This window comes from Coenobita brevimanus, chromosome 61 (assembly GCF_032717465.1).
Source record: "Coenobita brevimanus isolate Jiangsu-jjx chromosome 61, ASM3271746v2, whole genome shotgun sequence".
In the NCBI taxonomy this organism is placed as follows: Eukaryota; Metazoa; Arthropoda; class Malacostraca; order Decapoda; family Coenobitidae; genus Coenobita; species Coenobita brevimanus.
Window position 1 is genome coordinate 27604750 of NC_137014.1, and position 27293 is coordinate 27632042.

Below are 27293 nucleotides of genomic sequence, written 5' to 3' on the forward strand. Positions count from 1 at the left end.
CGTGCACTCCTCTCCTGCCTTTTCCTCCTTCGGGAGCAGCACCGCCAGCACTGTCTTAGTACGTGCGGGGGAAGGAGCGGCCACCGTACTTCCTTCAGATGCGAGCCCTAGGAGTCACGAAACCGCGTTCACGGCCACCGTACATGACAAGGAGAGAGTGGCCACCATACGCCCCTCATTTGTGATTTCGAAGGCCCCCCTGAAGCAGGAGGTCCCTTGCGCGGCTGACCCCTTTCCTCTCGGCTGCGTGGGACGCCCTTTATCTACCAACAGGAGCGGTTCCCCGGAGGTGCTGTCAGAGTGGTGGCGTGGCCCAGTCCAAGACCTACCACCTACCCCTGGGAGGTCCCTGTCCCTGACGGACACCCAACAGAGGCGGCACCCGATGGCACTCTCTCCTGTAGGCGGCCGCAGCCCCCGGACTCCCAGGTCTGGCCAGCAGCCCCCTGGCCCAGACAACCTGGGCACTCTCTCTCCTAGGAGCCAGATGCGCCAGGCCCGCCTGCTGCAGCTGTTTGGCCCTAGTCCCGAGGGCCACCTCTCAGGTTGAGGCCCCCAGACCGGAGGGCCTCCCTGTACACCACCGATGAGGCCCCAGTGTGAGGGCCGCCTCTCAGGTCGAGGCTCCCAGACAGGAGGGCCTCCCTGCACCCCAACAACGACTTCGACCCGGGCAGTGACATCCCTGCTGGCAGTGCGTTGCCCCCTACAGGAGGGCTCCCCGTAGGGCCCCTCTCTCACGCCCTGGATACGCAGCAGGTGATGGCCAGGAAAATACGGGTACACAGTGACTCTAATAACGCTAGTGCTGTGAACAGTCAAGATAGAAGTGCGCAGTGATAAGTGACAGAGTAGAGGCCCAAGTAACATATAAGTGACTAAAGTTACCCACAGTGTATAGAGGCCCGATACTTGGCAGAGTAGAAAAGATCAATAACTATATACGGGAGGACCTACAGAAATGGTGGGTTGAGATCAGAGGTGTGCAGGAAACATCAAAGACTTGTGAACTAGTGCTATTATGACTAAGTGACTCCCGCGAGTGTTGTGACCCACACCCTACCCACTTATGGTAGTATTCATTCCCCCAACTCTTGGTCACGTCCTCTCCTAGTGTATCGAACTTAATATATAAAACGCCATCTCTGCCTAGAAACAGTATACGGGTATTGTAATATTAAAACCAAATATTCATGTATAAGTGAAGAGTGACATATTGTGAGTGTGACTATAATCATTTGTATTAAAGGCTAACCCTGTGTTTCCTGTCTTCAAACATATCGAATATCTCTCTGTGTATATTGTAACGGTGTAAGAATTAAGACAATAGATGTGTTAAGGTGTACTGCCTGGTTTTTATGTCCTGTTCCTTTGTGGGTGCTTTACTTCCGGTCCGGAAAGAGGACCCCGCTCAGTCGCTGGTGTTTCTAGGACGAGAAGTCGGACTAAAAACACCCAGCATAACACTTATAAATTATTAGGCTGTGGATATTTGACTTAAATAATATGTTTTCATGATTTTTGTAAGGAATTGCATATGCTACTCTTAATAAGTAATGTATATTTATTATTATTTATTACTACTAATAATTAAAAAAAATATTAAAATACATTATCTGTGTTGAAGCATTTTAAGAAATGCTACTACCCTCCTTCCCTCCCGCCTCCCCCCACCAACCCACCCTCGGGACCTGCCCGAGCCTCCCCCATCCCTTGTCCAGCCATGCGGGAAACTCCCAAGACCACGTGTCCCTTGGAATGCTCAGTGTACAATCCACAGGGCAGGTGCACAAGGCAAGTGCCCAAGCTCAAATTTAGTTGTGCAAGCACAACCAAGTTTGCGCTTGTGCACCTGCCTTTTCATGTGCGCAAGCGCAATATTGCACATGGTCTCGTGCGGTGCGCAATGCACAAACGATATTCACCAGAGTGCAAGGGTGCGCAATTGCGCTTTGCGCAAGTGTTTGTGCACCTAGTCAGCACTGTAGAAAAGAGGTAAAGATTCAACAGTGCGGCGATGAGACAGAGGTAGAAGGGAGTCAGTAAGGGGAGGAGAGTTAATGAGACAAAAAGCCTTTGACTCCACCCTATCGAGAAGAGCTGTATGTGGGGAACCTCCCCACACATGAGAGTTGTACTCCACACAGGGGCGGATAAAACCTGTGTATAGAGTCAACAATTGTGCAGGGGTAAAGAAGGAACGGAGTTGGCTTAGCACACCTAATCTCTTGGAAGTAGATTTTGCAAGAGATGTAATATGATCTTTCCAAGATAAGTCCCGAGTAAATGAAACCCCAAGCATGTTCAAGGATGATGCAGGATTAAACTGAGTATTATTAAACATTAGATGTGCCATAGCCTCATCCCTTGTTTGTTGAAGTAACTGCTGAGATGGACATTGCGGGAACTGAATGGAAAGGTGAAGGGTGGAATCATCAACTTATGAGTGGATAGGGTTAGATATACAGCTTACAAGGTCATTGATGACTAAAAGGAAGAGAGTTGGTGATAGGACAGAGCCCTGAGGAACACCACTGTTGATAGATCCAGGAGAAGAACGATGGCCGTCTACAACAGTGGCTATAGAATGACCAGAAAGGAAGCTAGAGATGATGGCACAGATAGAAGGATAGAAACCGTAGGAGGGCAGTTTGGAAATTAAAGATTTATGCCAGACTCGATCGAAAGCCTTTGAGATGTCAAGTAATGCGCAAGGCACACCCAGATGGATCCTGGCAATGGAAGCAATAATCATTTCAGGGAAAAATCAAAGAAGTACTGCCTGAGGGCCTCCCAGTCCTCAGCTCCAAAGTGCCACAGACGACGTTTCTTTGGAGGGTCCACAGGCCGTACCAGAGCGATAAGACAGGTTAAGGTGATGAGGTTGTGATCAGAGGAGCCCAACGGAGAGAAAAGATAAGCAGAAGGATTAGTTGTAAGGAAGAGGTCAAGTATGTTTGAGCTCTCTCCAAATCGGTCAGGGATACGGGTAGGGTGCTGTACAAGCTGCTCTAGGTCATTAAGGATAGAAAAGGTGTAGGCTTGTTCACCAAGTGGATCAATGAAAGGAGAGGAGAGCCAAAGGTGGTGATGAACATTGAAATCTCCTAGAATGGAGATTTCAGAGAAAGGAGAAATGGATAGAATGTGTTCCATCGTAGAAGTAAGATAGTCGAAGAATTTTTGATAGAATTAGGGATAAGTAAACAGCACAGATATATTTAGTCAGAGAGTGACAGGAAAGCCGAAGCCAGAGTGTAGAGAATTCAGATGAATCGAGTTCAGGAACACGAGAGGAAGATAAATTGTTGCTTATATATATGCAACAGCCACATTTGGCTTTGAAATGAGTATAGAGAAAGTAGGAGGATACAGAAAAGAGTTTGCTGTCAGTTGCCTTAGACAGCTGAGTCTCAGAAAAAGAAGGTAAGGTTTAGAGGAGGAGAGGTGGTGCTCAACAGAGCGAAAGTTGGAGGAAAGGCCACGAATGTTGCAGAAATGACGAAGTGAGTCAGACAGTGGTTCCAGGCAGCTCGAGTCGTCGCCGGGAGAGGGGCGGAAGGTGGGGGCATTTATGCCCCCTCCCTCGGGGACTGGGGATCACCTCCCTGTACCCTCCCCCTGGGGTTGTGGTGTCGGGCTCGCTCTGTCGAGTGGGTATACTTCAGTCAATATGATACCCAACTAATGCTGGATGTTGCACTGCAAGAATCCACCAAAAATTCATACTGGGAAAGTTCCAGGCGCAGTACTTCTGTTATGCAGTTAAACAAATGTAGCATCATTATCAAGAAAAAATGAACAGAAAACGATCCGCTGCATCTCTCATAAGCAATTAGATTTGCTTGATGACATAAAAGTGGTTTGAGAATTTATAGTGTTATGCTGCATGCTCTGAGTCCTGACTTCTCGGGTTCAGGTACGGTGAAACCTTGGGTTTTTTGTTCTCGACCGGGTTAGTCACAGGCAAGGAAGGAAAATCCACACACAACTGGTCAAAGGCACACTTATATATTAACAATAGACAACTAAATACACATCCGTGATCAAAACCATGCGACATATAATAACCAGATAATCTCAGAAGACTAACCCTTACAATAAATATTGCCACCTAGTTCAGCGAGTTTGACCTTTTCACAGTATTCTACCTTTCCTTACATATGATGATTTCCACACAGGGTCATACATACTGTATGGTTCATACAATACACCAGGTGCACTTGGTCTCAGATATATAACGGAGACAATCAAGTATATCTCAATATACCCAAACGTCTGACATAGACGACAGTATATACTAAAGTCCTTATATATATATATATATATATATATATATATATATATATATATATATATATATATATATATATATATATATATATATATATATATGTAATGCTGAGTTGAATTAGGCTCGACTTCTCGTACCTATTCAACTCAACGCGGAGCGGGGTCCTCTTTCGAGACCGGAGCTAGTGCAATAAAGAGAGGTAGGACATAAAAACCTTCGGCAACACCATACACGTATATTACCTCAGTCAGACACAGGACACTTCAGCGGACATTACATCACAATATAGAGCAATACAAAAACCTTATCTAAAATATTGTGTATCTCGCAGGATACTAGCTTTCTAGATACTAATGACAATACAACAAATCTTAGTACTAGGAGTGCAGTAAATACATGTGCGCGCGGAGCGCGTGAGGAGGGAGGGGGTTTGTGATCCACCAGGAGGAGGTAGGGGAGACACGGAGAGTGACTTAAAACGGCGAGGAGACAGTTATGGTAATATTTAAGGATGCCCGATATTAACAAAGGAGTTTAGGTGTTTTCTGTTGGCGAAGATTCTTTGACAATTAACTCTGATTCTTACTTTGACTTTAAGAGAGGGAGCGAGGGATGGAGAGAGTTTTTAGGAATAGTGTGCGGAGGAGGGGAATATCGTTATTACTCGCCGTCCTTGTTGTTTTGGTGGAAATAGGTTTCTGCAGGCACAACTTATTCATTACACATCTCCTAGATATGTTATGTAGACTCTCGCTTCATAACGCGTAACAAAGTCGGAACACTCGTAAATACTACTCCACCATATTACTCAGAGATTAGCCAATAGCACTCCAATAATATTTTAGTCTTTCTTCGGGCTCTAGAGATGTCTTTAGAAAGCTTCGGGATGACACTCGCACGTATTTTCACTTGAGGTCTCAACCCACATTCTCGTCCTTCAACTGGGTATTATGCCCTGGTTTGCCCCAACTGAGATTACATAAAGTTACTGCACAATACTTATTCTAAGAGAAAAGGAGTCACACTTAACCTACTTCACGATTGTTACAGTGTCACTCGTATTTCCTCATGGAGAGAAACACGGACACATCATCGGTGATCCGGTCGGACTGAGGGCGTCGTCAGGGCGGGGCGAGCCGAGAGGGCACGGGGCGACTCGCGAGGGCGTCCTCTCGCGTCCGGGGGTTTCCGGACTGGGCTCCGGTGTAAGGCCCTTAGGACTGGGGCCGAAGAGGTCTAGGAACCTCTGGGTCAGGTCCCGGCGTCGCGGGGGCGTGGTGAGGCCTTGCCCGGGTGTCCTAGGGCGGGCCGGAAGAGGCGACTGACTGCGGTCTCCCACGAGCAGGGGTGCCGTCAGGGGAGGACTGCGGCAGCGGCTGTCACGGGGGCCCGACAGGTGGGTATTCTCAAAGGCCACGCGTAGGGAACAAAGGCCGGGGGAAACAGGGAGGTCTCTCCGAGAATTTCCGGAGCGAGACCCCTGGAGTTCAACCTCCGGTCGTGGAGACGTCTTTCTCCTCACTATACCCTGGGAGCGACCATCGATCGTCTCTACCGGAGTGCTGAGGGAGCGACTGTTGATCGTCTCTACCTGAGCTTTAGGGGAGCGACCATTGATCGTCTCTACCTGATTTTTAGGGGAGCGACCATAGATCGTCTCTACCTGGTTTTTAGGGGAGCGACCACTGATCGTCTCTACCGGAGTGCTGAGGGAGCGACCGTTGATCGTCTCTACCTGAGCTTTAGGGGAGCGACCATTGATCGTCTCTACCTGATTTTTAGGGGAGCGACCTTTGATCGTCTCTACCGGAGTGCTGAGGGAGCGACCGTTGATCGTCTCTATCTGAGCTTTAGGGGAGCGACCATTGATCGTCTCTACCTGATTTTTAGGGGAGCGACCATAGATCGTCTCTACCTGGGTTTTGGGGGAGCGACCATTGATCGTCTCTACCGGGGTTTTATGGGAGCGACCATAGATCGTCTCTACCGGAGGGCCAAGGGAGCGACCATTGATCGTCTCTACCTGGGTGTTACGGGAGTGACCATTGATCGTCTCTACTGGGGTTTTATGGGAGCGACCATAGATCGTCTCTACCGGGTTTTTATGGGAGCGACCATAGATCGTCTCTACCTTTGCACTATCAGAGCGACCATAGATCGTCTCTCCCTGAGGGGCGCTGCCTGGAGTATTGTTTCTGACTCCACCCCTAGCTAACTCGGTGATTCCGCCACACGAAGGTAGTGTCTTTCGCCTACGGTGGCGGCGGCGTGGTGGTTGAGTGTCACAGGGGCGCACGGCCCGGGCTGACATACGCCGTTGTTGCCCGGAGTGGTGGTGGCTGGCGGCGGCTACCCCGTGGGGTCCGAGTGGGGGTGTCGGCATTCTTGAGGGTGAACTCCACTGCTCCTGGTTCGCCTCGATGTCGGGGATACTACGGTATTCTCCGGAATATTCGGGAGTATTGTATGTGTATCTGTCAAAGCCACGCATTTCACCACCGTGTTCTTGAAAAAAGTCACGTCCCTGTGGCTGGAGGTGGAACGCTAGAGTGTTGGAGGTGGTGTAAACGGGCTGGAGGTGTCGGAGTGTGTGCTGCCAGGCAGCAGTGTAAGAATTTTCCTCTTGTGCTTGGTCATAGGTGAGGAAGAGGGCGGAGGGGGTGGTGGTGTGCTTGAGGATATTTAACAGGTGGTGGGGCCCGTGGAGCCGGTGGTTCTTGGCAAAGGAAGGGGCCCATACAGCTCGCTTAATCCTCATGTTCCTTGGTGTGGTTGTCGGTGTGGTTGGAGGTGGAATGCTGGACAGAGTGGGCGAAGGCCGGGTTTTGTGCGGTAGTAATGCGGCGTTGAGTCTCTGGGGAGTACAGGTAGGAGGGATTTGGGCCCGATGTAGCTGGACGGTGTGAAGTCGCGGGGAGGTGGGTGGTGTAGGGGTGTGGGAATATCGGGCGGGTGGGCGTGAGAGGCGGCCCGAGCGGGTGGTGGTGGTGGTGAGGGTAGGGGTGGGGGGGAGGGGGGCATTGGGTGTGGGCGTGTTGTCTTTCGTGCCGTGGGCGTGGTAGAACGTGGTATTGGTGGAGTGGGCGTACGGGTGGTGGGCAGGGGAAGGGGGGGAGAAGGGGGTGGTGGTGAAGGGGTAGTGGTGGTGCGGGTAGGGGTGGGGGGGAGGGGGGCATTAGGTGTGGGCGTGTTGTCTTTCATGCCGTGGGCGTGGTAGGACGTGGTATTGGTGGAGTGGGCGTCCGGGTAGTGGGCAGGGGAAGGGGGGTGGAAGAGGGTTGTGGGGAAGGGGTGGTGGTGTGGGCAGAAGGGGTGGTGATGGGCTGGGGGGAGGGGGTGGTGGCAGGGGCCGGAGACGGGGGAGTGAGGACTGAGGGGCAAGCCACGGATGGGTGGGGCGAGGGGGAGGGGGGGTGGCGGGGGAGACGTCAGGTGAGGTGCCTGGGGCAGGAGAGGCGGAGGTGGTAGGGGGGGGAGAGGGGGAAGGGGAGGAGGAGATGTAGCACTCATATGTGGTTGTAGAGGGTGGAGCGGGAGCCGTGGGGGGTTGGGGGGGTGGGGTCGGGGCGGGGGGAATGGGCGTGTGGAAGGGGCGCACGTGTCGGTTTCGGAGGGTACGGGGAGTGCCGTGGTAGTCCACGACCACCTGGTAAGGGTTGGGGATCTTGGTGATGGTGTGGGGGCCCGTGAAACGGGGGGCAAGTTTGTGGGGAGTGGGGAGTTGGGCGATGACTACGGTGTCACCCTGCTTGTAGGGGTTGGTGGCTGTGTCGGGTTCAAGATCTAAGTTCCGCTGTAGGTGGTATACCCGCCTTTTTAGCAAGTGTAGCGGGTCCGTTGCAGGGGCGGAGGTGGGCGGTTGCAGGTGATGGCGTAAAGGTAATAGGAGGGGGGTTTCGCCAAAGATCCTTTCGTGGGGGGAAACCCAGTCCTCTTGGGGGCACGAATTCATGCCCCACTGGACGATTTTGACGTGTGCTGGCCAATCGTTGTCTTTTGTAGCCTCGATTCTGGTCCGTAGCTGATTTGCCAAGGTACGATGGCTGCGTTCACACACTGCGTTCCCTTGAGGCCAATATGGTGAGGAGTGGGAGATTTCGTATCCAAAAATCCTGGCCAGCTCTTCCCAGACTTTCCCGGAGAATTCGGGGGCTTTGTCGGAATGGATGGCCTGGGGAATGCCAAAGTAGGGGAAAACGTGTCGGAGTAAGGCATTGGCGACAGCGACGGCGTGATGTTCTTTAGCGGGGCAGGCTATTACGAACTTGGAGTACGTGTCAACAAAAGTGATCACGTACTTATATCCCGATTTAGGAGGGAGAGGCCCTACCATGTCGACTGCTAGGAGCTGCCAGGGTTTGTGGGCTGTGATATGGCCAGAAGGCCCGGCGGTCCGGGTAATGTCTTTCCCGAGCGCGCAGGCGCGGCAAGTTTGAATAATTTCCTTGGCGAGGGTGGAGGGGTTCGGGGCCCAGTAGACGTCATTAAACACCTGTAGCAATTTTTTTGTGCCCAAATGGATGCCGTTGTGGGCGTGTAACTGGCGCAGGGTGTCATGTGCCGCATCGGGGGCCAAGAGGATGTGTCCAGACGGGGTTAAAAGGTGGTCGCCCTGTCGGCACAATTTGGGAAACAGGTAGGCTGGAATCCAGGGGGGGCGTTCCTTGTGGGGCCAGAGTTCTAGCAGGTCCCAGTCTGGTTGGATCGCGCGGATGGGAAGGCGGGAGAGGGCATCTGCGTTGGTGTGGAGCTTCCCGGGTCTGTACGAGATCTCGTATTGGAATTCCTCTAGGGTGTCACGCCATCGGACGGTTTGAGCGTTCTAGGAGTCTGTCGCAGCCACTGGAGTGATTGGTGGTCGGTTATTATAGTGACTTGGGTCCCGGAAAGGTAAGCTCTAAAATATTGGAGGGACCAGATTATGCCGAGGGATTCTCGCTTGGTGGCGGCATAATTTTTCTCGGCCGGGTTCAGTGTGCGGCTGGCACAAGCAATAATGTGTTCCCGACCGGCCTGTACCTGGGCTAGAACAGCGCCAATGGCTTCAAGGGAGACGTCCGTGTAGAGGCGAAAAGGGAGGGCATAGTCGGGGAAGGCCACGATGGGGGCCGAGATAAGCTTGTCTTTCAGCTGCTGGAAAGCGGTTTGTCGGTCCTCTGTCCAGAGGAAAGGTTCCCCTTTTCTCGTCAGGTCGTGAAGAGGTTTAGCAATCTGTGCAAACCCCTTCACGAAGCGGCAGTAGTAGGATGCGAGCCCCAAAAAGGCACGGATGCCGTGGACATCCTGCGGAGGTGGTATGTCCGCTATGGCACGCAGCTTGTCGGGGTCTGGGGAAATTCCTGCTTGGGAAATGGTATGGCCTAGAAACGCGATGGTTTTTGCGGCCAGGACACATTTGGCTGGATGTAACTTGAGGCCTGCCTGGCGAATTCGGGTGAAAACTCGGCGGAGGCGCTGCAAGTGATCGGCCCAGGTTTGGCTAAAAACAATGACATCATCAAGATAGGCCAAACATATCTCCCAAGTGAGGCCGCTTAAAACAGATTCCATCAGCCTGGAAAACGTGGCAGGGGCATTGCAGAGGCCGAATAGCAGGACATTAAACTCATAATGTCGGCCATTACTGGTAGAGAAGGCCGTCTTGCCTCGATGATCCGGGTGGACTGGGACCTGCCAATATCCAGACTGGAGGTCAAGGGTAGAAAACCAAGACGCCCCGTATAAGGAGTCTAGGGAATCATCGGTGCGGGGAAGGGGAGTAGCATCCTTAATCGTGACGTCGTTCACGCGGCGGTAATCGATGCAAAACCGCATCGTGCCGTCTTTTTTTTTCACTAGAACGACGGGGGAGGACCACGGGCTGGTGGAGGGGGAAATAACACCCGCCTCTTCCATTTCGCGCACTTGGCGGTCCTCCTCTTCTCTCTGTCGGGGGTTCTTACGTCGGGAAGGCTGTCGTATCGGAGGGCCTGTCGTATGGATCTCGTGAGACAGGTACGTAGTGTGTCCTATATCTGCGGACCCTGCCGCAAACAAATCCTGGAACTCCAGGAGGAGGCGGCGTAAGGCGTCTGACTGTTGGTCGGAGAGATGGTCAGGGATGGGGGGAAGGGGGGCGGGGCGTTGGGGGGGGACGGGACGCAGGGCTCGGCTTCTTCCATCTCTCCGACGATAAGCTCTTTGGGAAGGGTGAGAGGGGATGGTGCGAGATTGGCGATGCGAATGGCAGCGTGGTGGGGGGGGAGAAAGGTAGGGGAAACGAGGCAGGCAGAAAGGGGTCCGGCAGGGAGGATGGGGGAGAACAAAACGGATGGGCCCGAGGGCCTGTTCAGGGGCACCCATGCCTCGTGGTGTGAGGGGATGGTAACGGCGGTGGAAATGGTGGCAGGGAAGGAGGGGGCAAGAGTGGGGTGGGGTGGTGCGGGGGAAGGGGGAGGCAAAGAAGGGGAAAAGAAAGAGAAGGAGTGCGGGGGGGGGGTTTATGTGGGTCCTCCGGCCGGGGCTGCGGCGTGCAGGTACAAATGGCTGGAGCGGAGCGGGGTGGGGGGTGGAACTGGAGTTGTCAGTTGCGACAGTCGATAGTGGCTCCGAGTTTTTGAAGTAGGTCTAGCCCTAAATATCCGTCATAGCTCCGGCAGGAGGAATGAAAAATGATGAAGGGGTGCTGGGCAGATACTGGCTGGTGGGTGTCGACCCGTAGGGCCCGAGTCTCCCCACGGATGGGCAGGGGGCCATCCCCCGCATCTATAAGGTGGGTGGTAGTGGGGCGGAGCGGGCCAAACCGTGATTTGTAGCGGGAGAAATAATGGCTGTAAAGACGGGATCTGGCTGCTCCCGTATCAACTAGTAGTCTGGCCTTCACGCCGTTGATTTTCATCTTGTGGTATACCGGGGGACGATACTTAGGGGTGATGGCCCCCGCCACCGTGGGTTGGTGTGGGGGCAGGCCTAAAAATCCAGCTGGCTAGGGCTCTTGTGCTCCTGTTCCTGCTCTAATTCTCCTGGTGGGGGATCGTCCGCTGGCGTCAGCTCGTCCCCTGGGGCTTCGCCTTCTAGGGCGGAGACCTTACGCGAACCTGGGGTTGTGCTTTTGCGGCGAGCAGCTTTCAGCTGGTCCCGTATGTCATGAAGGGTGCAACGGGAGTTGCAGGCTGTGAATTCCCACGGGCTGATCAGAATTAAGTTTGGGTTTTCTCGCGGGGCGGGGCGCCGACGAGAGGGGTGCGCCCTGGGTGGGCTAGGCGTCGGGGTCGGGCTGGTGTGGGGCAGGGGCGGACGTGGTGCGGCTGGGGGAGCTGGGGGCCGGGTGGGGAATTTCTTGACAACATTAATTGTTGTGGAGGAGGGCAGGCAGTCAGGAGGCGCCGTATCAGCTGTATATCCCTATCCATGTCTCCTGTCGGATCGTGGATAGTAAAGTGTTGCTTCACAACACTTGGGAGTACTCGGAGCAGAGTATTGAAGGTGTGCTGATCCCGGGTTTCTTCGTCTGTTTCCGGGTAGGCAGCAGTAATCAGGCTTCTTGCCTGCAACAGGGTATTATCTAAATCCCCGTCATAAGTAAAGCTATCCAATTTGGATAGAGCCACCACTTTCCCTAGTGATGGGGTGATGGCTTGGACTGCGAACTTGGTAAAGTTCTGCCAGGTGAGTTCTGGGACAATTTTTGGCGCAATATTCGCTGCGGCTTTACCCAGTAGTGGTAGTGTGACTGCAATTTTTTGTTGGTCATTATCGAAGCCAATATCTAGTAAGGGTTTAACTATTGCAAGATAGGTGTGTATGTCATACTGGTCAGGGTCAAACTTGGGTAACTGAACGTGCGGTTTAGTTGCCATTTTCCCAAATGTTTCCTATTTACCTCTCTTCAACGCTCGGATCTAGAACCACCGCTGGCCACCAGTGTAATGCTGAGTTGAATTAGGCTCGACTTCTCGTACCTATTCAACTCAGCGCGGAGCGGGGTCCTCTTTCGAGGCCGGAGCTAGTGCAATAAAGAGAGGTAGGACATAAAAACCTTCGGCAACACCATACACGTATATTACTTCAGTCAGACACAGGACACTTCAGCAGACATTACATCACAATATAGAGCAATACAAAAACCTTATCTAAAATATTGTGTATCTCGCAGGATACTAGCTTTCTAGATACTAATGACAATACAACAAATCTTAGTACTAGGAGTGCAGTAAATACAGGTGCGCGCGGAGCGCGTGAGGAGGGAGGGGGTTTGTGATCCACCAGGAGGAGGTAGGGGAGACACGGAGAGTGACTTAAAACGGCGAGGAGACAGTTATGGTAATATTTAAGGATGCCCGATATTAACAAAGGAGTTTAGGTGTTTTCTGTTGGCGAAGATTCTTTGACAATTAACTCTGATTCTTACTTTGACTTTAAGAGAGGGAGCGAGGGATGGAGAGAGTTTTTAGGAATAGTGTGCGGAGGAGGGGAATATCGTTATTACTCGCCGTCCTTGTTGTTTTGGTGGAAATAGGTTTCTGCAGGCACAACTTATTCATTACACATCTCCTAGATATGTTATGTAAACTCTCGCTTCACAACGCGTAACAAAGTCGGAACACTCGTAAATACTACTCTACCATATTACTCAGAGATTAGCCAATAGCACTCCAATAATGATGGTATTGTGATCCCTACCCTGACGTATGGAAGCGAGGCGAGGACCTTGCAGGAGGGGAACAAGTCAAGAGTGAGAGCAGTGGAAATGAGTTACGTGAGAGGAGCATGTGGAGTGACGTGGAGAGACAGGTTGACGAATGAAGAAGTGAAGGAACGTTGTGGGGTAGATGTGGATGTGGTTGAAAAGATTAGGAGAAATACACTGAGGTGGTTTGGACATGTGGAGAGAATGGAGAATGAAAGACTGACTAAGAGGGTGTATGCAGGTGAGGTGGAGGGAGAGAGAGGGAGAGGTAGATCGAGGATGAGGTGGAGGGATGGAGTTGAGAGGTATATGAGGGAGGGGGGGGTGAGTTGGAGGGAGGGGAGTCAAATGGTGGGTGACAGAGTGACTTGAAGGCGTTTTGTCTGCGGCCACCCTTTGCGGGATTAGGGCGTTGGGCTATAGATAGATAGACTCCAATAATATTTTAGTCTTTCTTCGGGCTCTAGAGATATGTCTTTAGAAAGCTTCGGGATGACACTCGCACGTATTTTCACTTGAGGTCTCAACCCACATTCTCGTCCTTCAACTGGGTATTATGCCCTGGTTTGCCCCAATTGAGATTACATAAAGTTACTGCACAATACTTATTCTAAGAGAAAAGGAGTCACACTTAACCTACTTCACGATTGTTACAGTGTCACTCGTATTTCCTCATGGAGAGAAACACGGACACATCATCGGTGATCCGGTCGGACTGAGGGCGTTGTCAGGGTGGGGCGAGCCGAGAGGGCACGGGGCGACTCGCGAGGGCGTCCTCTCGCGTCCAGGGGTTTCCGGACTGGGCTCCGGTGTAAGGCCCTTAGGACTGGGGCCGAAGAGGTCTAGGAACCTCTGGGTCAGGTCCCGGCGTCGCGGGGGCGTGGTGAGGCCTCGCCCGGGTGTCCTAGGGCGGGCCGGAAGAGGTGACAGACTGCGGTCTCCCACGAGCAGGGGTGCCGTCAGGGGAGGACTGCGGCAGCAGCTGTCACGGGGGCCCGACAGGTGGGTCTTCTCAAAGGCCACGCGTAGGGAACAAAGGCCGGGGGAAACAGGGAGGTCTCTCCGAGAATTTCCAGAGCGAGACCCCTGGAGTTCAACCTCCGGTCGTGGAGACGTCTTTCTCCTCACTATACCCTGGGAGCGACCATCGATCGTCTCTACCGGAGTGCTGAGGGAGCGACTGTTGATCATCTCTACCTGAGCTTTAGGGGAGCGACCATTGATCGTCTCTACCTGATTTTTAGGGGAGCGACCATAGATCGTCTCTACCTGGTTTTTAGGGGAGCGACCATTGATCGTCTCTACCGGAGTGCTGAGGGAGCGACCGTTGATCGTCTCTACCTGAGCTTTAGGGGAGCGACCATTGATCGTCTCTACCTGATTTTTAGGGGAGCGACCTTTGATCGTCTCTACCGGAGTGCTGAGGGAGCGACCGTTGATCGTCTCTACCTGAGCTTTAGGGGAGCGACCATTGATCGTCTCTACCTGATTTTTAGGGGAGCAACCATAGATCGTCTCTACCTGGGTTTTGGGGGAGCGACCGTTGATCGTCTCTACCCGAGTTTTAGGGGAGCGACCATTGATCGTCTCTACCGGGGTTTTATGGGAGCGACCATAGATCGTCTCTACCGGAGGGCCAAGGGAGCGACCATTGATCGTCTCTACCTGGGTGTTACGGGAGCGACCATTGATCGTCTCTACCGGGGTTTTATGGGAGCGACCATAGATCGTCTCTACCGGAGGGCCAAGGGAGCGACCATTGATCGTCTCTACCTGGGTGTTACGGGAGTGACCATTGATCGTCTCTACCGGGGTTTTATGGGAGCGACCATAGATCGTCTCTACCGGGTTTTTATGGGAGCGACCATAGATCGTCTCTACCTTTGCACTATCAGAGCGACCATAGATCGTCTCTACCTGAAGGGCGCTGCCTGGAGTATTGTTTCTGACTCCATCCCTAGCTAACTCGGTGATTCCGCCACACGAAGGTAGTGTCTTTTGCCTACGGTGGCGGCGGCGTGGTGGTTGAGTGTCACAGGGGCGCACGGCCCGGGCTGACATACGCCGTTGTTGCCCGGAGTGGTGGTGGCTTGCGGCGGCTACCCCGTGGGGTCCGAGTGGGGGTGTCGGCATTCTTGAGGGCGAACTCCACTGCTCCTGGTTCGCCTCGATGTCGGGGATACTACGGTATTCTCTGGAATATTCCGGAGTATTGTATGTATATCTGTCAAAGCCACGCATTTCAATATATATATATATATATATATATATATATATATATATATATATATATATATATATATATATATATATATATTTGTGTAACACAAACAGTTCTCTATGCTAGTTATATGCATCCGCATGACACAGACGATACCCTAGCTATCCTTATGTTACGTGTGCATTACATAGGACGAGAGAATATAGCATCCACGGTCTATCCACGCATGGGGCAGAAGGGAGGGGGGGGAAATGGTGATACAGACTTCCTTACGAGACAGGAGGTTGGGAGTATACCTCATATATCACTTTCTATACATATGGCCAAAGCAAAAAGGAGGGGGGAAGGGGTGTGGCACTGATGCTGTCTGTCCGTATGTAGCACTGGAGGGGGATAGTCACACTTGGGGGCGGCCCATGGCCTAGCACTACACACTCCACGTGTGAGCTTATTGGTGGGTAGTTCGCTATTCCACACAGGGAGGCAACACTTGGGGGGTGGAGATGCTGGGTCAAGGGGGCGGGTCCAGTGGGGTAGAGGCTTCCCAGACACTAGGGGACAAACAACCTCAAGGTCTTTTACTCATGGAACAGGCGGAGGGGAGTGCTAAGGTCACGGGCAGCAGGAGACCCTGTGCTGGGAACCACAGGTGGCGACTGGGCATTGGGGTGGGGCATCTGGTGTGTATTCCAGGGGTAGGTCACCTGTGGGGTCACCACGAATCCCGTAGTAGTTGGTGGGTGGCATGGTGGGCGGCCCTCTTTCTGTAGAGGCCAAGTGTGATGCAGGGCTCTTTGGGCTACAGCCAAAGAGGGCCAGGAGGCGCGCCACACGGCGCTGGGCCTTAGTTGTCGTCGGGGTCCTGGGAGAGGACCTGGAGAGGCCCAGGACTGGGATCGGGCATGGAGAGGGTGGCGCCCAGGGTGGGCTGCCGCCTCGTTCTGAAGAGGCAGTCGTCAGGGAGAGTCTGCGGCTGCCATCGCTGAGGGAGCCTCAGCTACTGCATCAGGCACTGGGAGAGGCTTGCTGACTCCGGGGGCTGTGGTCTCCCCATTGGGAGGAGGCCGGCAGGGGTGAGCTGCGGCCACTTGTCCTGGAGGAGTCTGACAACACCTGAGGCTGCATGGACAGGACACTGGGCCTCTGGGACATCACGCCCAATCTGGTCTCTAGTGGGGTCCCTGGAAAGGAGCAGAAACCGCCCTCTTGTGTAGAGGGGGTGGGAGAGGGGCACCTTACTCTGCCACTGGAGTGGTGGACGGGGCAAGAGGTACCTTCCTCTACAGGAGGCTGGGGACGGGCAGAGGGAGAGCGGCCGAGGGCCAACTCACCTACACGGCGGGGCGGGGAGGCCCCGCCGGAACTCGGGTCTGGGCTAGATGGGGGAGGTCCAGGGGACTTTCCCTCCGTCAGGCAGCCCCGTTGGGCACTGCCTGGACTCCTAAGGGGGACAAGAGGGCCAGAGGAGTTGGGGGAGGCTCCTCTGGGCACTACAGACTTTGGCGGCAGGGAGAAGGTGCCTGCTGGATACAACTGGCTACTGCCACAGCTCAGACAGAGGCTGCTCTCTGGCCTAGTTCCTGACGATGGGGAGAAGGCGCCTGATGGATACACCCGGCTATTGCCACAGTGTCAACAGAGACTGTTCTCCAACCGTCGTTTCAAGGGCAAGGAGAAGGCGCACGATGGATATGCCCAGCTATTGGAACAACACCAACGGAGAGTGCTCTCCAGCCCTTGTTCTGGAGGCAGGGAGAAGGCACCCGATTGATACGTCTGGCTATTGCCACAGTGCCAAAATAGACTGCTCTCCTGCCTTTGGGTCTGGGGCTCCTGCCCTGGAGACAGCTTTGGTGGATGGCGACGGTACGTCTGCTGCTCCTCCTGGGGGATAGCAGCCCTTGAGGCTCCTCCTGAGTCCTCTGTCAAAAACAAGACCAGTCCAGGGGACTCGGTGTCCAAGGATTTGCTTGGGAGCTTGTCTTTGCAAGCCCCACCCCGATTCTGGCGAGTGTTCTCTCCACTGAAGTGTAGTGTACTTTTACTGTACATTGCCCGGTGGTCTGGCTGCTGGGAAGAGGGGCGTAGGGTCACGGGGGAGATACGCTGTTTATGTCCGGAAGGCTCAGCAGGTGAAAAGAGCCTCTCTAGCCTCTCCGTCATCTCTTTGTGGGGTGGGGGTACCTCCCTGGGTCACCTCCCTGTATCTTCCTCCTAGGGTGGTGGTGTCTGGCTCGCTCCGCCAAGCTGGTATTTCATATAGCTTTGTAAAATAGATAATAGCATATAATTAATCTTTCAAACAGATAACTCTCGTGCTTTATGTCTGGCAAATGTTTGGTCGATGACTGGAGTCAAGCTATCGTAGAGCATCGGATTCGGAACATTATACTAAATTTTCCCTGAACAGTACATTTTAGCAATTCTGGACTGACTTTTTAATGTTTTAGCAACTTCCGATATGATAAATACCGAATTTTTGGCAGAGGTTCCTTGTACTGTCATTTCTGTATTTACCGTAGTAGTAGTAGTAGTAGAGCAATCCCAGTCTGTGTGACTAGGGAAACCAATCAACTGCAGAAGTGAAATCGCCCCTACCGTGCTGTCCCATGCAATATGAACCGATCTTCCCTTGCGGTGGACAGCACCTCGCCACGGAGAGGGGTGGGGAATAGTGTGGAGGTTTGGATCCTGGATGCTTTGTTAATGGTTTCCTGTCTGGGTTACAGGAACCATTGGAACTTTTCATTTGATACTGAGTCACCTATGGTCCTTCCAATTTATCCAGATCGTTTCGGCGTTGTCCCTCACGGGACTTCCCCTACGTGCAACATTGCCACAGTTTCTACTGGGCCAATTATCAGATTAGAGACAAGGGTTAACCCTCACTCCCAGCTCTCTCTCTCTCTCTCTCTCTCTCTCTCTCTCTCTCTCTGCATATAAAATCAACATTTTATTGAGATTTCTATAAAAAGTCTATACGGTTTTATGAATTATTAGAATTTGAGGAAAAGCCTCCTGACTTTGTCTGTCTCTATCTTTCTCTCTCTTTTCTCTCTCTCTCTCTCTCTCTCTCTCTCTCTCTCTCTCTGTATAAAATCTACAGTTTATGGTGATTTATTTCTATGAAAAGTCTATACGGTTTTATGAATTGTTATAGTTTGTTCTGGTGACTTTTGTGTAATGTAAGCTTGATTGAAGGAAGAGCAAATTCGTCTAACTGTTACTTCACTCACGTTGGTGGCCTTTGCTATTCGAGCAACAGCTTTTGAGGGATCAATTATAGGTCCCCTGTTTGCCTTCTTATCTAAAAAATACTTATTTATGCTGTAAATAAGTTCTTTTTCTCGACTGTGGAGCAGACGAGGGCGAGTAGTAGGGGTAGGAGCTTATCTTTTAATGGCGGTCAGAGAAAGTGACCTGTGGATTGACACCTGACCTACCCTCATTGACTCACCTATAGTAGGACTCGCGCACGTTTGCGGCTGTGGTGTGGTCCGCACCTGTGTACAGTGTTGCCACGTTTTCTATACCGTTATCTCTCTCTCTCTCTCTCTCTCTCTCTCTCTCTCTCTCTCTCCTGGCGGGAAATGTGAGCCACCCTGAGTACTTTTGATTCTTTTATAAGTTATTTATAATTGTGCTTTCATTTGTTAATTTGGTTTTGTTATATTTAGAAGTAGATGGAGTGTCAAAGTTACTGTCTGCTGAGAGGTTTGTTACGTTACTGATTCATATACCCCGACGTAGTGGGGTGTGGGTGTAGGTGTGGGTGGGAGTGTGGATGTGGGTTTGTTGGGGTGGTGGTCCAGGGGGGAGGGGAAGTGTGAAGGGGGATTTGACCTGAGACACCCAGGAGGGATTAAGAAGGGAGGGAAGGGGAAGGGGGGGCTGGATTCACCTACCACGTGGTCAGTATTAGAAGAGAGAGAGAGAGAGAGAGAGAGAGAGAGAGAGAGAGAGAGAGAGAGAGAAATTACGTGTATAGATATATGTGCATCAATAGGAACAATGTACTGTATATCAGTGTGTGCAGTATGTACAAAGGAACAAATGAATACAAAGAAGGCAGTGACAGACCTCTCTCTCTCTCTCTCTCTCTCTCTCTCTCTCTCTCTCCTGGAGGGAAATGTGAGCCACCCTGAGTACTTTTGATTCTTTTATAAGTTATTTATAATTGTGCTTTCATTTGTTAATTTGGTTTTGTTATATTTAGTGATGCCGACAATGCATTCAATGCATGCCCCTCTCTCTCTCTCTCTCTCTCTGTAGGGAAGCTATCTGTCAAGGCCACCGACTGGGTGTGGAAGTGTTGCCGCTCGCGAGTGAATATTTTTTTTTTTTTTACTTCAGTATTGGCATATGTCTACTATTTTGTCCTACATATTAGCTTATGATTATAAATGTGATTATTCCTCGCCCTTAAAATTATGGTAAAAGCCAGTAAATGTGAGCATTTTTCCCAAGCAACACCTGTACAAGCTATGGTTGGGTATACGAAGGGGTACGTACTTTATTTTAGGTCAGATTGGGTGTGTAAGTGTTGCCACTCTCAAGAATTACATGAATTATTTCTTTTACTTTGGATATTGGCATATTTCTTCTTTTTTCAGGCTCATTATCTTATATCCATAACTGTGATATTATTACCCACCCTAAAACTACGCTAAAAACCATTAAAAGTGACTACAATATCTTTTAGCAACACTGTACAATATGTATGCCATGTTTCTGTGTTACTGTATAAATATTTTATGCATAATAAGATTACTGTTGATTCATCCATCAAAATACACAAGTTAAAGTTTTATTCATCTGAGTTTATCGAATTTGTGATGCCTTGTACATAAATAGCTTCCGTTTCACATCGCAAGTTGGGGAAACGTGGCACCATTGTACACAGGTGCGGGCCACACCACAGACGCAAACGGGCGCGAGTCCGACTATACAAGCGCGACAACGTTGGAAAGCAACGTTGCCAAGTGTTGAGGTATTTATAAAAAGTCATTGTTATTATTAAAAACAGTAGGCATTTTCTTACACTATGTAGCCATATTAGAGAATTATATATATATATATATATATATATATATATATATATATATATATATATATATATATATATATATATATATATATATATTTATTGTAAATAAATTTCATTTAGAAGTAGTAAATAGCTGACATGAGACAGAGAGGTGTGTTTTGGTACAGATTCGGCAGCGTCGCTCTAAGGGGAACTCCCGTGAGGGACAACGCCCAAACGATCTGGATAAATTGGAAGGACCATAAGGGCATCCACACATGCCCTCGAATGTGTTGACAGCACATATGGCAACATGTTTAGATACTTGTATGCAGCAGTATTTGGACAGATGTATGCAAACATTTTTCAGTGCATTTTTCGGTGGTGTTCCACTGAGCTCTATAGTATGGAGAGGCTATCTCCGCCGCGAGCATGTGATTTTGGCCACCATCTTGAAACACCAGCACTCAGATTCAAATTCAAATACTTTATTTCCACTAAGTAGTGGTTATTAATAAAGATACACTGGTCACTTGTAGTACAAAAACACATATGGATTATATTTATTTTTCTGCCTATTTCAACGAATTATATGGGGTACATTTAGCCAATATTTGTATAAAACAGGGATACTGGGGAAGAATCTTTCCGCCCCACCCCAGGGGGCAGTAATGTTATAGAATTAGCAACAAGATATATTTCTTACTTGTGAAATGTTGCGCCATCTCTCTTCGATGAATTCCTGTGCCCATTTTTGTATCCGTAAGTTGCACAGTGGACCATGGCACTAGATATTCTGGAATCATTGGCTGCCTTGAAAAACCCACAGAGCAGCTCAGTACAAAAAGTGGGCATCAGGCGTGGTGTAGCATAGCTGCCGCTACACCAGCGCCGCCCTGGCGCATGGTGGCGGCTACATAAATTATGTTGTGTTACCCATGAGAAAACTCTCCATATTATAGACCTCAGTGTGCTGTTCCGAGCATGTTTGCCATTTGTTCGTTATTGTGTTGTCATGTTCCAGCACACGTGTGGACGCGCATTTAGAAGAAGTAGGCAGCACTGCACCAAGTGGGTGGATGATGGCCGCCATCACCTACTTCCATGTTTACCTTAACCACTGAGCTCTAAAATATGGAGGGGCTGTCTCTGCAGCGAGTGTTTGACTTAGGGTCGCCATAATGAAACACCCGCACTCGTCGCCTCCACTGTTTTTCTTGCTGTCTGTTTCTCCGTTGCCTATGTGTATACTGTACATATGTATCATAATGCAAATATATATATAGATAGATAGATAGATAGATAGACAGATGGAGATAGATAGATAGAGATAGGTAGATAGATAGATAGATAGATACAGATAAGTAGTGTTATGCTGAGTGTTTTTAGGTCGACTCCTCGCCCTAAAAACACTAGCGACTGAGCGGGGTCCTCTTTCCTGACCGGAAGTAAAGCACCAACAAAGGAACAGGACATAAAAACTAGGCAGTATACCTTAACACATTTATTACCTTAATTCTAAAACCGTTACAATATGATACAGAGTGATATTTAGGATATAGGATACAGACACAGAGTTAGGTTGGGATGACACGAGATACAACTGTACTCAACACACAATATGATCACATATAACAATGGCTTGTGGTTCTATAAGTGTGGGTGATCGTCTTTCATTAAAACCCAAAATATCTATACTCACAGTAGCAAGAGGAATACACAAGGTTAAGAGTCTGGAGGAGGAGTATTACTATAAGAAAGGCAGGGTGCGGATCAGGACACTCGACTCAGTTAACTAGCCGCGGCGTCCCTATTCTCAGGGTTTGGGTCTCCCACGCACCTGACTGTCATTCACACTTACGGGAAACTCCTTTATTCTGGGAGGGCGATAGTACTTTACTTATCATTGTTGAATTACTTTGCTTCAAAGGACATGTGAGTTTGTTGGGATAAATAACACTAGCTGCTGATTTCATATGGATCACACTAAGTCACTCTGTCACTGTTCACTGTTCCTCTTTCTCAGGTTTACTTAGGTCTAAGGGGCGTCACTGATTTTACCCGTGTTTCCTGGGTTAATTCACTCTGTCACTCTGTTCGAGGGGGAGGACCTCAGGGGGACTCTGCCTGTGGCGGGCAACACACTACCCGTAGGGGAGTCACTACCCGGGTCCGTTCCGTCGGTGAATTGCAGGGAGGCCCTCCTATCTGGGGGCCTCGACCTGAAGGTAGACCCTTACCTCAGGGTCTCGTCGGTGGGGTGCAGGGAGGCCCGCCTGTCTGGGGGCCTCAACCTGGGAGGTAGCCCTCGGGGCTGGGGCCAAACAATTGGAGGAGGCGGGTCTGGCGTCGGTGGCTCCGCGGGGTGAGGGGGCCAGCGTTACTCTCACCAGTAGGCTGCTGGGCTCGCCTGGGGTTCCAGGGGATGCTCCGTCAGGGTTGGGCTGCGGCCTCGTCTCCTGTTGGTGCCTGGAGAAGACAAGAATCTCCCAGGAGTGGGAGGTAGGTCCGGACTCGGACTTTGCCTCCACTCTGGTGACACCTTCGGGGCAACTCTCCCGGGTGGCGTCAAGCTATTCCCACAGGGGAACGCTGAAGGTGGAGTGCACACGGAGACCGTGTCCTCTCCTACATACAGGGAGGGCAGCACAGAGGCGACTCTCTCTCCTGTCTCTGTCAGCCATGGCTCCAGGTTGCTTTACCCTGGGACCCACTTTTCGCTTCCTACTAGGGCCTCTTACCCTTGGGGTGGCAGAGGGTACTGGCCCCTCGTGGCTCACTATAGGGCCTCCTGCCCTGGACGTGGCAGAGGGTATTTCTCCCTCGTGGCTCACTGTGGATGTGGCAGAGGGTACTGGCCCCTCGTGGCTCACCAAAGGGCCTCCTGCCCTATATGTGGCAGAGGGTATTTCTCCCTCGTGGCTCACTGTGGACGTGGCAGAGGGTGTTGTTCCCTCGTGGCTCACTGTGGATGTGGCAGAGGGTACTGGCCCCTCGTGGCTCACCAAAGGGCCTCCTGCCCTGTATGTGGCAGAGGATATTGCTCCCTCGTGGCTCACTGTGTTTGGCAGAGGGTATTGCTCCCTCGTGGCTCACTGTGTATGTGGCAGAGGGTATTGCTCCCTCGTGGCTCACTGTGTATGTGGCAGAGGGTATTGCTCCCTCGTGGCTCACTGTGTATGTGGCAGAGGGTATTGCTCCCTCGTGGCTCACTGTGTATGTGGCAGAGGGTATTGCTCCCTCGTGGCTCACTGTGTATGTGGCAGAGGGTATTGCTCCCTCGTGGCTCACTGTGTATGTGGCAGAGGGTATTGCTCCCTCGTGGCTCACTGTGTATGTGGCAGAGGGTATTGCTCCCTCGTGGCTCACCTTGTATGTGGCAGAGGGTATTGCTCCCTCGTGGCTCACTGTGTATGTGGCAGAGGGTATTGCTCCCTCGTGGCTCACTATAGGGCCTCTTACCCTGGACGTGGCAGAGGTGGGGACACCTCGTGGCTCACTGAAGGGCCTCCTGCCCTTGAAGGGTGTAACTATGGCCATCGCCAAAATGATACTAGGGACTGATTCTTGCTCAGTCCCACCCCACTGCTGTCGATGGTTGTCCCGCCTGTGAGGTTGTCTCCGATCCTGGTTCACCTGGTGTCGGGGCAGTTTCGGGGAAAAGGGGCACAGGTCAGTGGCGGGTGGGTGACCCTCTTGCCCTGGGTCATTAGCCCCCCCGTTGTCCCTTCCTGGGGTGGTGGGGTGGTGGTGGCCCGGTGGTGGGGTGGGGGGTGGCAGGGTGGGTGGTCCGGCGGCGGGCATTTTAGGTAGATAGATAGATAAATAGATAGACAGATAGATAGAGATAGAGAGATAGATATAGAGATAAACAGATAAGTAGATAGACTGATTTTTTTTACCTAGTTCTACGAATTATCGTATGATACGTTCAGCCGAGATCATTATTAAAGCAACGTCATAGGTTACTGCAGTGCAGAACTCACCTAATGTCTGTTTAATTATGATACGGTAGTAAAGATAAAACTGAAGTCGATGGAAAGAGCAAACATGAAAATAATGTAGGCTACATTTCGCCATCACAAAGTATATAAGCACATTATATACAGTAAAATTATCATTATCTACAGAATTAGCTATTAACAGAACTACTTAAACGTATCCTCATATACATACCAGTAAACATACTTCTATAATCATTTCTTACTAATTTTTTAAATACAGTCATCCTAGCCAGCTACTTTCTTACTTCAGTACCAATAGCTTCCTCTGTGATAAATTTGTTAATGTGATGTACCGTAATAATACTGTAGCACTGTGATAACAGTTTTATTAATTTGTTAACATGATTGTCCTCAGTGGAGCTGTCAGACATATGGATGTTTAGACAATGAAATATTCTCTGAATAGTAATACTGTGTGAGATGTATAACACACCTGTCGAAATATCTAGTGGCACAGGCTGGTATTATAAGATTTTGTTATTCTGGAAAATTTCGAAGCATTTCAGTTCATAACAGGTTTTAACTAAACTTTCACTTGCATAGAGGAGGCGTCTCCTGTCTCCCTTGGCAATACAAGTGCTCAAATAAATACTATATAGCCTTTAGATACTGATACCAGTGCATCTGGAGAAGGAAGAATCTTTTTCTCGGCCATTGAACATATCCAATAATCCTATAGAATTAGCAACAAGATATAATTCTTGTGAAATGTAATATCATCTCTTCAGTGAATTCCTGTGCCCATTTTTTACATCCGCAAGCTGCACAGTAGACCATGGCACTATTTTTTCCCCCCGACTCATTGGCTGATTTCAAAAAGCGTGGGCGTTAAGCGGGGTGCAACATGGCTGCCACTACACCAGCGCCGCCCTGGCAGCGGACACACAAACTCCGTGGCGCTCCCCATGGGAAAGACCCTGCATGATAGAGAGCTGAGTGACCTTAACCCATTTGCGCCCTGTGCCTCAGTATAGGGCAGAACTGGACATTTTCAAAAGTTAATAAAGAAGGGAACCCCAGGATAAGGACCTATGTGTTTCACGACTATTAGCCGATAAGCGGAGGGCGGTACTCTTTGTACCCTTCCAGCACAATCACTTACACAGGAATCTTGGGAGCTAATGGGTTGATATGTCGCTAAAATGGCCTCACATCCAGGGCTTTTGAAACTTGATAATTTCAGTTCAAACCCTATGTGGCAGCGTTCAATTTACTTTATTAATCTGAATAGTGTAGTGTCCTATGATCCCAATATACTTCTACTAATGAGCTCTATAGTGGCTCTGGTCGTACTTTATGGCGTAGGCGTGTTCTCCGTCAGCGTTGCGTTCTTCACGTTACTAACCAGACCACTGTGTACTTGTAACTTGCCTTGTAACTGTCCCACCCATCTCAAAACTCACTGCTCTACGACTTCACCCTGACGATCTCCCAGTCTCATGTACTTGTTATCGGGTTGAACTCACTGAGCTCTATAATATGGAGAGGTTTTCTCATGGGTAACATAGTGTAACTTATGTAGCCGCTGCCAGGGCGGCGCTGGTGTAGCGGCAGCCATGTTACACCACGCCTGATGCCCACGGTTTTTGAACTGAGGTGTTCGTTGGGTTTTTGAAAGCAGCCGATGATTCCGTAATATATATAGTGCCATGGTCAGCTGTACAGCTTCTGGGTGCAAAAATGGGTACAGGAAATCATCAAAGAGAGATGGCATTACATTTCACGAGTAAGAAATGTATCTTGGTACTTCTATAACATTACTGCCTCCTGGGGTGGGGAGAAAAGATTCTTCCCCAGTATCCCTGCATGCATGAGGCCACTAGAAGGAGCCCATTTATCTCCAGTCTTTCTCTCCATGTCCCCTTCTCTTCTGCTCACACACTCTTGCAGATATTTCCATGTTTCTTCCGGCCTTTATCAATCTGGACATTCGGCTTCATGATATGGACAGTGCCATAAAGGGTAAGTTCTGCCATAAAGGGTAAGTTCTGCAACAACCTATGGCATTGTTTTATACTCATTGGCTAAATGTACCCGATATAATTCGTTCAACTAGGAAGGAAAAAAAAAATCATAATCCATATATGTTTTTGTATTATAAGCGACGAGTGTATCTTTATTAATAACCACTGCTTAGTGGAAATAAAGAATTTGAAACTGAGTGCTGGTGTTTCAATAGGGCGGCCAAAATCACACGCCCGCGGCGGAGATAGCCTCTCGATACTATAGAGCAGAGTGGTTGAACTGGAGCTAGTGGTAGTATGGTCCGAGGTCTGCTAAGTACAGTGGTGCCCAATCACCAACCCTCAAACAGAAGACAATGAAACACATGCTACAACTGTAAAATGTTTATTTTTATTCCCAAATATCCTGAATTTCCTTTCAGCAATAGTTAATGAGATGTTACAGAGCACGAAGTATTGTTATCTTTACAATATATATATTCTTAGTGAACGCAGCAATAGTAGGCTGCTTACGAATACAGCGATTTTTCTGCTGTATGAAGAAATATTTGTATTCATTTGACGATAAACTCTGCGAAACCTTTACCATGTTTTGCGATATTCAAGCAGTTCCAGTGCATTTCTTAGCCATTTCTTGAGATTTTTGTCCATGGCGACTCAGAGCAAATTTAACGTGTTGTTCAGCAGCTATGGTAAGCTTCCGTACTCCCATATCAAAATCAGGGCTCTGGGGCGCACAGATTGATTGACTGAAATGTTTCTTGCTCAGTATACAGAATAGCTTATCTTCCTCTACAGTTAGTATTCAGCTCCCAGTGTATAAATTCTGAATAACATTACATGCGTTTGGTTCACAAGTTTTAGTCTTTGTGGTTTAATGCAAGTCATTAATGACTGCATGATGCCTCTGTATAAATCAGCTGATGGGGTAGGTTAAGGTCAGTTATAACGACAGGCAAATATCAAACTATCACTTTGTGTTATACAATCCAAGACGATCCTTTTAAACAAAATTACTTGTCAGAAAGCATTTCACCGGTGCATATTACAGTAGCTTAGGCCACATTACATAACTAACCCAGTTCTTTCTTTCTGTTAAATATTTAACTGGTTAAT